At 34.9% G+C, this 12162-nt stretch overlaps 2 pseudogenes; both read right to left on the reverse strand.

Annotated features, from left to right (window-relative positions):
• Positions 1-440: 440 nt before the first annotated feature.
• LOC132053974 (ABC transporter G family member 11-like) lies at positions 441-5253 on the reverse strand (annotated as a pseudogene).
• Positions 5254-6111: 858 nt separating this feature from the next.
• Positions 6112-10191, reverse strand: LOC132053975 (ABC transporter G family member 11-like; annotated as a pseudogene).
• Positions 10192-12162: the final 1971 nt, after the last annotated feature.

Below are 12162 nucleotides of genomic sequence, written 5' to 3' on the forward strand. Positions count from 1 at the left end.
TGTACGATAAGAGGTACCCGGGTGGGTTAGCACCGGGTGCCCGTCATGGCCCTCGGGTCGGGTCGTGACAATTTAATTGGTTATGAAATATGAATTTAGTTAAATGAGTTTGATGAGTTAAATATAATCTATTATAAAATTTAAAAAAATGGGCCTTTAGTGATATGGCATGCCAACTAGAAGAGAAGTGAGTTTTTGAAGTGTTTAGGTACTTTTTGAGGAAAATAGTGATATTTGAGTGACCTTATTGTCCTAAATGAAACAAAAGTGATTTTTGTAGGAAATTCCCTAAACTTGGATGACCATCCAAGGAATTAACTACGTAATTTCATATGTTATTGCATATTGTACAATTTGTTGTAGTTACTTATTAACAGAAGAATAAATGGACAATAGACTAGTATATCTTTTAATCTCTTGCGCAATTTGGTCCTTAGTTCTCAGACATTTAGAGAAGGCGAATGCGAGCAAGAGTGCCCTAGGCCAACGTTATTCTGATTCACACCTTTGTGTTGCATTCTTCTCGTGGCAACATAACCTCGGACCCAAGGAGTGACATCTTCATTGATCTTGATCATGACGAAGAAGATGATTCGATAGATGATTATCATGGAGAAGATGACACTTAGGTCTGCCCATTTTGATCTGTTCACGTCAATCTGGAATGTATATTTTAGTACGTACTCTCCTGAGATCTTGGGGAGATCAGGACTCTGGTTATCAAACATCAATCCCTGTAAATCGTTTTTGTATTGGCCCTACAGAAACCATATCAAATTGGTCATTTTGAACCATACATATAGTCGAAAAATAAGATGTGCATGTGAAATATAACCTACTGTTATTGAATATAGCTATACCACTTCATAATTAAGAATTTGAACTTTGCCATGAGGTAACTTTTGTTAATTTGTAAAATTTAATTTTGCAGCATGCGGCTTGTGTACGGGGACAAAGCACATAGAAGTATTTTGTCGTCGAGTGATAATGGAACTTATTTTGGAACCTCTAATACCACGTCATGACACTCAACTACAAAAGGAATATTATTGTTTAACTAAATTTGCGACAATTAGGGAAAAAATTGCAAATAGCCACTTTTCAATATTGTGCTGAAGTTCCAAAGTTCACGAGGGAAGAGTTTCACTTGTGGAACTTGAAACTTTAGGACATTGACTATATTTTTAAAAAACATGGCCAAAAAGCAGTTGGTAACAATATTTTTACCAAATTTTACCTGTTGAGCCCAAAAGTCAAAACTGAAATAAGACATTGGGTAACGCCGTGAAATGGTTTCGGGATGTCGTGAGGGAGTCTGAAGAACCCAGAGACCATCATAAATATTCCCTAACACGGCAAACATACACAAATTAATTAAGTGTAAAAAGTGATAATATATACTTTTACCAACCCTTGGATTCTTATTGATAGGCAAAATCAGTTTTCAATCTAATAATATAATTTTCAGTGCACCGATGGTGCTAGTTACGTACAACAACGTGTAACGTCTACAATAATTTGATAATTGACGTACAACGACGTATGACATCTACAATAATTTGGTAATTGACGTACAACAACGTATAACATCTACAATAATTTGGTAATATAGAAAATGAACTACATAATTTGCCATTACCAATTAAAATGCACTGATATTATATATAAATTTAAATTTCTCTAATAAATGGAAACAGATTAAGTAAGTTTATAACCTGAATGCCAGCACCAATGATGATACCCATGAGGAAATTAGGGACAACACTTGCAATGGCCATCATTAGGCTCTCAACCACTGTAATACTGGAATAAAGGATAAGTACATAGAAAAAATAGTTGGAGAATCCTGGATGGAGGCGGGCCATGAAGTAGCAGATAGTAGCAGATAGAAATGCAATCAGTATAAGGAATGGCATTGCAGATAATGTGTTGCTTATGACAAATGGAATCACACCATAATGCCCATTCATCCTCTCCCTTTGAAATACCTGTAATTTTAATTGGTAAAACAAATCCAACTTAGAAGTGTGAGGCAATGTATCACCATAATATTTAACTTTTATACCCTGTATAGTAATTTGTTCAATATCAGTGTTAATATATATATATATATATATATATATATATATATATATATATATATATATATATATATATATATATATATATTGTTGCAAAAAGGTGGTCTACCTTATTTTTCTGGTGACAACTAGTTCCATTTATTATGGACAATTAATTGTAGTTTTATACTGCTGGTGCATTTATAAAAGTTAAACTCAAAATTCCTATAATATAAGAAGTACGAACTTTCATATCCTCGACGAATGAAGGGAAACCTCCAATCGACATGAATGTCATAAACCCAAAGATGAATGATACACATGCACCTCTAGCCTGCAAAATATCAATTTGAATTAAGCAAAAATGAGATTTCTCCTCGGAGAAATTAATTATAGTATATAGTATATATAAGGTCAAAATTCTTTTTATGTATATGTAGTAGATTTTTTATGTATATGTAGTAGACGATGAATCTTCTTGATGAAAATTCTATCTCTGTTACTGTGTTCGTTAATTTGTTACTTTTTCCACTAATTAAGGGAGAATAAATTACCTGGATGGAAGTATACTTGGTTCCCACATTAAAATAGATGGTTCCAACGCAAATGGAGACCATTATGTAGATCACAATCCTCAGCCAGTAATAACCAAAGTCTCTTGACATATTAATAAACGAACGTTTGGTTAATGTGTAGGACTGCATAAAGAAACTAGCCTGACTACCGTTGGAATCTAGCACTGGTCCTTTCTATTACACAAAATAAAATAGGATCACGTTTGATGGCAGAAGGCAAATGAAGAAATCAATAATTCATAATAATCAAGGTTTGGAACATTAACACTTACAACTTTGGACATTTCCTCTACTCGTTCATTTGCTGAGTAACAGTACTGAGAACGACCATAGAAGTCAACAAGACTTCGAATTGCTTCTGCTGCTGTCATCTTGTCTAGAGGATCGTCATTGCACGGACCAAACTTATCAAAATAAGAAAAGAATAAGTTAAATGAATTGTTTAGTAACAGAATCTGTAGTTTAACTCAAGGTTACTTATTTCTTAGGATTATTAATCCATGTTTACTATAGACGTTTACCTGTAGTGGTTTCAAATAACCTTACAATGTAAAACTCCTACCAAAAAAAAATGGTACTTAAACTTGGTTAAACGCAATTAGGCTAATAAACTATATATGATGTCGAAAGTTATGACTCAAGTACAATCAGAGACTCGTGCAAAGGTAATAAAAAAATGAGGAAGAACTTAATCAGAAGAAGAGAAGAAAGTGGGATTAAACAATGACTTAACACCTAACTAAATCTTCTTAATCATGGTAGCGTTGGGAATACGTGAACAAGACGTAAGGTAACCTATATATTAAAGAAATTAAGGACAACGGAAAGCGGCGACTTATATGGATAATTGACTTTATTGCAGTAGTTATCGTGCGTATGCTTCGATGAACAGATCAATAGCCTATATAAAAAGCTATTTAAATCTCGGTGAAACGTGCAAACAATTTGGAGTTTAATTAGTAACAAAGTGATCAAAAATTAATTCTAATACATACCTTGATTGACCCTCTTAGAGTTGCCTTAACTTTGTCGAAATCAGAGTTAATGCACCGGACGAAATGATCTGATGGGTTTCTGAGAGTAGGACAAGGAAATCCAGCTTCTGCAAAGAACTGCAAACGAAATTTCAGTCTTCAGACTTTCGAGTTTGTTAAAAAGAGAAGGGTGGGATTATCGGCAAATACGAACTTTAGAATCAATGAATTCTGCTCGTTATATATGTGCTAATTTTTTCTTATATATATAGTCCAAGTTACACGTAATTAATGGGTTCTTCGAACCCGTTGTATCTTGCTTGCCTCAGATGCTTCAGAAGCCTGGCCAAAGTAGACTGTTTTGCCTCCGGAAAGCAAGTATAATCTGTCAAACTGCTCAAATACTTCACTGCTTGGCTGGTGAATCGAAGCTATCACTGTCCGCCCATCTCTGGACAGACAACGTAGAGTCTGTGTTACGAAGAACGCAGACGCACTGTCACAAAATTAAGCTGATTTCAGATATTGTTCATTAATAGTACTATTCAATTAACATTGTTAAATAAATTTTCTGTTCTTAAGCACCTTACTTACCTGTCTAGTCCACTTGTTGGTTCATCAAGAAAGAGTAATTTAGGCCTCATTAGAATCTCAAGTGCAATACTAACTCTCCTCTTTTCTCCCCCGCTAATACCACGCAAGTGCCAATTCCCAATATATGTATCAGCACAATCTTGTAAGCCCATTTCAACAATTGTGCTCTCAACCAGTGTCCTTTTTTCCGTTAATGGCATCCTATCGGGGAAACGCAATTGAGCCGAATAGTAAATCATCTCTCGAACCGTTAGCGTTCCAATCAACGTATCATCTTGTGTTACATATGCCTGTGTATATCAATATTAACTCTGTTCTCTCTGTTTTGAAAAGAAAAAAAATGTGTAGAATTAACTACTTACTGCAGTTCCAAATGAGAGCTTAGCTTTGCCACCGTTGAGGAGAATTCTTCCAGAGAGGATTGCGTTAGAAGCAAGACGTCCAGAGAGGGAATCGAGAAGTGTAGATTTTCCAGAACCAGAAGGGCCCATTAAGGCAGTAAAGGTTCCAGGCTCTGCATAACCAGTAAGTCCTTCTAATACATTTCGAGTATCTCCATTATTCAGAGAGACCATTACATTTACATCCTTCCAAGCCAAATGAGCAGTTACATCATCTCCTAGGATTATTTCAGTGTTTACTTTCTCCTTCCATAATGTTTCACTCAAAGGGCTTAATCCATCCACAACTATACCATTCCCTCGTGGTATGCTGGCTTTTTCAATCTCCATCATCTATACAATCTCTTTAATTTATCGCTTTCCCTCTTGTCTTTCTTCTTTTTCTTGCATGTTTCATATATCCTTCTGATGAGTATATATGAAAAAAGAACAGCTAGCAGCCAGCTGGTGGTTATTGTATTTAGGACTTCTATTGAATTTGAATGCAGAGATAAATATAAGACGAAACGAAGACTCAACATCTGATAACCAGGGTATACAGAATTAAGAGATGTTATGGACTATAGTACTTTAAATTCTCTTGTACTCTTCTTATTACTACTTCACATGTTCGTGACAACCGTTGACTATGCGCATTTTAATTATTTTATGGCGGAATGACGGATGCCTAGCCAGCATGTTGCCCATATTCTGCATTAAGGGATAATGCTGTAACTACTTCTACATAGTAGTATCAGCCGGGGGCGAATTTATGCATAAATTTTGGATCACGTGAACATATGGTCACTCGACTAAACTCGATATATTATGTGTATAATTAAAAAATATATTTAATATTAACTAAAGGAACACATGGTCAAAATAGGCTGAGTGGAGCACGGGGTAGAGGCTATGTTTACATCCTCAAGGTCACGGGTTCAATCCCTAGCTCTTGCTTTTGCTATTATTTTCTAAAATCTGCCTTTTGACCTTCCCTTTTATATTATTAACCAAGTAAAAAACGTGTTTTTATTTTATATTGCATCAGATGACTTTTCTTTCCTTTATTTCTAATTATACCATGTCCCAAAAAGCAAAAAAAATAAAAAAAAACTCCATGGGATAATCTACAACGAGAAGTCAATGTCACTATAAAATTTTATATCTTATCTTAAAGCAATGGTGAACACATCCTCATGATATCCTAAATTCGCCTCCGGTATCAGCTTCAAACTTCTATTCAAACACATAATTACTTATTTCTAAATTATGTTTAAGGACTTAATTCTTTTAAGTACTTGATACTTGTTATCTACTTTTAACAAGTTAAGGCAAACAGGCTTTAAGTCTCTAGCATATACTGGAAAACAAAAATGAGAACATAACACACAAAAAAAGAACAAAATGGATAACCGTTATAAAAACCACTGTCATCTCGTATATTATTTGAATGCAACTTTTTATATTGACTTATAAAAAGAAGAATAAACGAATAATAGGATCTTTTGATTGATTCCTTTTGATCTTGCTATTTGGTCCATGATTCTAAAATCCTTAGAGAAGGCGGTTAAGCAAGAGCATGTGGAGCCACTGTCTTATTATGATTCGCACCTTTCTGCTGCATTTTTCTCTTAGCAACGTAACCTCGGACCCAAGGAGTGACATCCTCGCTGATCTTAATCATGATGAAGAAGATCACTCGGTAGATAATTATCATGGAGAAGATGACACTTAGATTCACCCATTTTGATCTGTTCACGTCAATCTGGAATATTTGTTTAAGTGCGTATTCACCTGTGATCTTGGGAAGATCAGGATTCTGGTTATCAAATATCAACCCCCTCAAGTCGTTTTGGTATTGCCCCTACAGAAACCACAAAAATTAGAGTCATTGGATTCATATATATAGTCAAAATGAGACTGGTGCCTGTAAAGCATATCCTTTCGGGTTTATAATGTCCTGATATAGAATTGGTATATATACCACCTTGTCTAAAATCTACGACACGCTTCTCATGTATAAGTTTGATTCTTTTTATCAGACTGAGAACATAAGAATGTTATTTTGTTGGGTGATGATGGAACTAAAATTATTTACGCTATTAGTGCATTTTAACATGTTGTATTAGGATACCTGTTTTATTTGCTAATTCTACTTAGTATGAACTTTTACCTGTAATTATTAGGTACTCTGATGGTGTAAAAATTTACACTGTCAGTTATAAAAGTTAAACTCTGCAGCAAATATTTACCTGTATAGCCCAAAAATCGAAAGTCAAGTAAGACACCGGGTAACGCCACACAGGTTTTGGGATGTCATGAGGGAGTCTGAAGAACCCAGAGACCACCATAAATATTCCCTAACACAGCAAATATACACAATAGTTAAGTGTAGATGCATTTTGACTAAACTTTAGATACTTAGATTAGCAAAATCATTTCCTAATCTAATAAAAGGGAAACAGATTATGTCTATTACCTGAATGCCAGCCCCTATGACGATACCCATGAGGAAATTAGGGACAACACTAGCTATAACCATCATCAGGCTCTCAACCACTGTGATACAGGCATAAAGGGCCAGTACAAAGAACAAATAGTGGGAGAAACCTGGATGGAAGCGGACCATGAAGTAGCAGACACTACCCGAAAGAACTGCAATCAATATAAGGAATGGCATTCCAGATAACGTGTTGCTTATGACAAATGCAACGGCACCATAATGCCCATTCATCCTCTCCCTTTGAAATACCTGTTTTCATTGCCAAAATAGGGCCAAATTATAGAATTGTGTGGCAAATATAGCTTTTTAAGAGTGTCATATAAAGTACGAACTTTCATATCCTCCACGAATGATGGGAAACCTCCAATCGACATGAATGTCATAAATCCAAAGATGAAAGCTGCACATGCACCTCTTGCCTGCATAATGTGAATTTGATGAATAAAGCAAAGACACGACTTATTGTAGGAGACATTAATTACAAGGGACCAAGTTAAAAATCCCATTAGGAGAAATAAGTTACCTGGATGGAAGTATACTTGGTTCCCACATTATAATAGATGGTTCCAACGCAGATGGATACCACTAAGTAGATTAGAACCCTCAGCCAGTAATAACCAAAGTCTCTTGACATATTAACAAACGAACGTTTGGTTAAGGTGTAGGACTGCATAAAGAAACTGGCCTGGCTACCCTTGGAATCTAGCAATGTTCCTTTCTGTTACAAAAAAAATAAAAAGATCAAATTTGATGAAATCATATCAAGGTTGTGGACCATTATATTAACACTTACAACTTTGGACATTTCTTCTACTTGTTCATTTGCTGAGTAGCAGTACTTAGAATGTCCATAGAAGTCAATAAGACTTCGAATTGCTTCTGCTGTTGTCATCTTGTTTAGAGGATCGCCATTGCACCGATCAAACTAATCAAAATAAGAAAAGAATTAAGCTAAATGAAGGAAGTCGAAGATCATCCAAAATAAATGTTATAGATTGATATATATATATATATATATATATATATATATATATATATATATATATATATATAGTATTGTTTTTTATATTATTAGCTTATTGATAAGAGCAGTTTCTATAATGACTATAAATTGGTAACCTTATAAAGCCAGACAAAAAAGTTACCTGACAATCACTTAAACTACACAAATAGATTAAACTTCTGATACATCATTAATATATATAAACCATGTTAATGTTGCTTAAAGAAAGAACAACAGAAAGCAGCGACTTATATGGATTATAATGACTATTGTATTGCAGTTATCAAAGCAAAAACACATGGTGTGTATGCTTCAAGTGTTCCCAACTGTGAACAGAGTAGGATTATCTATTTTAAAAAGTTATGCCGCAATCTCTCGGCAAAAGTGCAAACATTTGGAGTTTGATCAGTACCAGGATGAACTCAAAAGATATACCTTGATTGACTCTCCTAGAGTTGCCTTAACTTTGTCGAAATCGGAGTTAATGCACTGGAGGAAATGATCTGATGGATTTCTGAGAGAAGGACAAGCAAACCCAGCTTCTGCAAAGAACTGCAAACCAAAAACCAGTTTTGAGAACTTGCGCGAGCTTATGGATCGTAGAAAAGAGAAAGGTGAGGGTCAGTGGTGAATTTCTTTAACACACATATACTTCAGATTAAACGCAGTGAGTTCTGTTGAAAGGATATATCTTGCCTTGGATGCTTCAGAAGTCTGCCCAAAGTAAACAGTTTTGCCTCCCGAAAGCAAATATAATCTGTCAAACAGCTCAAACACTTCACTGCTTGGCTGGTGAATTGAGGCAATCACCGTCCGTCCATCTCTGGACAGACGACGCAGTGTCTGTGTTACGAAGAATGCCGAGGCACTGTCACAAAATCCAGAAAATTAAGCTGATTTTATTCATTAATAACTGCGCAATTAACACTGTTAAGCAAGTGAGCTATGATCTTTAGCACATTAATTACCTGTCAAGTCCACTTGTTGGTTCATCCAGAAAGAGCAATCTAGGCCTCATTAGAATCTCAAGGGCAATACTAACTCTCCTCTTTTCTCCCCCGCTAATACCACGCAAGTGCCAATTGCCTAAAAAGGTATCAGCACAATCTTGTAAGCCCATTTCAACAATTGTGCTCTCAACCAGTGTCCTTTTCTCCGATAATGGCATCTTATCGGGAAGACGCAATTGAGCCGAATAGTAAATCGTCTCCCTAACCGTTAGTGTTCCAATCAACGTGTCATCTTGTGTTACATATGCCTATAGTGTATATCAACAATAACTCGTACTCTCTCTGTTTTGAAAAGAAAGAAAATACTTATAAAATTACAATTATTTAAGTACTTACTGCAGTTCCAAATGAGAGCTTAGCTTTGCAACCGTTGAGGAGAATCTTTCCAGAGAGGATTGCGTTAGAAGCAAGACGTCCAGAGAGGGCATCGAGAAGTGTAGATTTTCCAGAACCAGAAGGACCCATTAAGGCAGTTAAGGTACCAGGCTCTGCATAACCAATAAGTCCTTCTAATACATTTCTTGTATCTCCATTATTCAGACTGACCATTACATTTACATCCTTCCAAGCCAAATGAGCAGAGACTATACCATTGCAGCCTTGTGGTTCACTTGCCACTTCAATCCCCATCATCACATCATCATTTGACGATGTACTTACCGAGGATGACGTCGAGTTCTTCCTCTATTCAATCTCTTTAATTAATCACTTGCTCTCTTGTCTTCTTCTTGACTGTGTCTTCTACTTGTAATCCTTCGGATGTGTATGAAGTATATTTATAGGAAAATAGTAAAGCTAGCAAGTAAGGTAAATATTGACTTCAGTTTTGGGCTTTTCTTGATATTGAATGCATAGATAATAAAGTATACCAAATAGTACCACGAAAAATAAACGGTTTGCGTATCAAATCTTATGGACCCTTGAGAAGGAAGCCTGGAAAAGCTGGGATTTTTTTTATTTTTTGTTGACTGAACGTAATATATGGAGTGTGTGACTCTGTGTGTGTGTGTGTGTACCAGTCAATTTGATTGGATCCATAGAACTTCAATTCCCTCGTACACTCTTACCGCTACACGTGTTCATAACAAACATTGTTTATGCATTAAGTGATGATAAAATAATGGATATTAGAGATACCCAAAATCAACAGAAATCAAGCAACAAAATCATTGGTCAGACAGATATTTTCAAATACAACTATAATTGAAAAAGTAAGAACGTTGAGATTTTATAAGATTGTAGCACACCAAGGAGCATCGTCAATCCTTAATTTTCTGCCCAAGGAATGCTTCAACTGTATCTCTTTCGTCTTCCACATCAATAACATAACATTTTCATCCTTAAATTTGAACGTGTCATCTTGTTTTATAATTACGTCAACCTCAACCTATTAGCCATGAGGCCCATGACATAGCATGTAATTAGTATTTTATTAATTAGACTGTACAATTGACTCAATATGGTCCGATATTTTCGTGGACCTCGGCGCATTGCAGGAGTTTACTCCAAGATATTGCGATGAAATTTGAAGTACTTCAGGATAAGAACTAAGTATTTTTCAAAGACATAATCAAAAAGTGACAGTGGATGCTATTTCTACATTTTTTTTCCGTGGAAATGTCACTAATTCTTCTTCGCTTCCTCGAACTTCAGGACACCATATATCTATGTCCTTAAGTTCAGTTTTTTCTGTTCAATTTCAGGACTTTGTGTCCTTAATTAAGTTCAGTTGTTAACCGAAATTTCATGATTTTCGGCTTTAGTGTCCTTATGTTTAGTTTTTCAGTTTAAATTTCAGGACATTATGTCCTAAAGTTCGAACTGTGTAGTACAACCTTCAGGCTTGTGTCCTAAAGTTCAATTGTTGTGGTTCCAACTTCCAACTTCAAGCCATTAAAGAAGATGGAAGAATAAGGAAAAAACGAAAGAACTAGCAATAATAGTAACCAATAAGATGTAGTTTTCTTACGATATGGTGACTATAATGATGCATACATTCATAAATATTTGTCCTTAAATTTGATCTCCATAGTTCAAAACTTCGGGATTGTGTCCTTCAATAAGTACTCATGTAAGAACAAGGTGATGAAACTTATATGATCGGAGATTCGTGATTGGTAGCGACAGGAAGATTATCGTTGATGTATACATGAAGAAGAAGAAGAAGAAGAAGAAGAAGAAGAAGGAGAAGAACGGCCAGTTGCAGAAAAAGTGAGAAGGAGAAGAAAAGAAGGTGCACTGCTTTGTTAGAATATTTGGCTAAACTTTAAATAGTTTGCAAATTCTGATTAATGTTTAAACAACGCCCTTGGTTGATTTACTCAAAAGGTTCATCTTCTAAGCCGGAATTTAGATTTTGTCCGTATTTTTAAAACTTGTGCAAATATAGCCTTTGAAAAATTACTTTTCCGAATAATGTCTCACTGGTTCTAATTAGGGGGTACACGTAAGACGGGGTTGGTTCGGGTTTTTTAAATACCAAACCAAACCAATTGTGTCGGGTTTTTAAATAGATAAATCAAACCAAACCAATAAAAGTGTGTGTGTTTTGTGTGTGTGTGGTGTTTTTTCGGGGTTTTCTCGGGTTTTTTGGATTATTTTTTTTTCCAAAAAATTTTCATACAAAATATAACTTTTAATTCAAATATTTCTTTAGTCCTAGTAAGATACAACTATATAATTAAGGTGTCTCTTAAGAAAAGAACAAAAATCTGAAATGAGTGATGACTTTGTAATAAAATTATCAACAAAAAAGATAATGAAATAGCATAAAATAAATTTAGCTAATCAATAAGACATAATGAAAATGATCATCGCCTAAAATTAAATTATGCTATAATAAGTATTAATTACAGGATAAAAAGAAATATTAAGTTATGTATTTTCATTGTTTGAATTAACAATGCAAAACTAAATAATAGATATCCAACATTATTATCATTCTTAGTGTTAGGCTTGAATTACTTTTGTTAGCATTAATATTGATTTGGTTTTGACTTTGTTTGAGTTACTAACATCTATGAGCTATAAATCTTATTAGAACATTCAAAATTTTAAGTCCAA

Source organism: Lycium ferocissimum, chromosome 4 (genome assembly GCF_029784015.1).
Source record: "Lycium ferocissimum isolate CSIRO_LF1 chromosome 4, AGI_CSIRO_Lferr_CH_V1, whole genome shotgun sequence".
In the NCBI taxonomy this organism is placed as follows: Eukaryota; Viridiplantae; Streptophyta; class Magnoliopsida; order Solanales; family Solanaceae; genus Lycium; species Lycium ferocissimum.